Source organism: Aulonocara sp. 'chitande type north' Nkhata Bay, linkage group LG5, assembly GCF_057382095.1.
Source record: "Aulonocara sp. 'chitande type north' Nkhata Bay isolate Kocher_YH1m ecotype deep benthic linkage group LG5, A_spYH_male_GT1.1, whole genome shotgun sequence".
Lineage (NCBI taxonomy): Eukaryota > Metazoa > Chordata > Actinopteri > Cichliformes > Cichlidae > Aulonocara > Aulonocara sp. 'chitande type north' Nkhata Bay.
Genome location: NC_141348.1, coordinates 41,698,094 through 41,698,881, shown reverse-complemented (window position 1 = coordinate 41,698,881; position 788 = coordinate 41,698,094).

Genomic DNA, 788 nt, shown 5'->3' with positions numbered 1-788 from the left:
TTGCTACAGTGTTTGCTTAAAAAAAGTCTTGAGAGCATTGTTAAGGAAGCAAATGTTGTTTTAAAAATACTAAATAACAATAAAGAAGCAGAAGCAAACAGAGGTGCAACCCAAAGCAGAGTAAAGAACAATAACACGTACAAGTCATCTGTCCGTGTTAGTAGTGTTGTACCGTCTGTGAACATAAAGAAAGGTCATAACATCACTACTTCCATACGGCTTAAAACCCTGCTCAACTTAAGGTACCACATCTTGTTAACTTACCTTATATATTTCATTTTTAACTATAACTGAAACTGCAAACACATATTTAAAGTTTGGAACATAAGTTTTTGTACGTCTAATGATGCAAAGCTAATAATGTTAATGATGCTGATACCCTAAATATTAATGATCCAGTTATTTCTTGGTCTTTCATTCAACCAACCACTTTGATCAAGTTGCATCACTGGTGGGATTCTTTAAGTTTCTGTCAAAGATTTATGCAGTTGACAAAAACATTCATCAAAAACATTTAACATCTGATTAATAATTCTTATTATTTTGACATGATTTGAATGATTTGCAAGCTTTTTCAAAATCCCTTTACCTTTATAGTGTAATTCTTCATATTACATACAAATATGTAATTGTCATGGTGCTGGGTCGTTGACCCAGCGTTTTGTGTTTGGCATTATGTTTATTATTATTACTGATTTGATGTTTAATTTCTTCATGGTTATCTTATTAGTATGTAGGTTTCATTCTCAGGGTTTCCAGTTCTTGGTTTATTTCCTGTGTCATTCTCC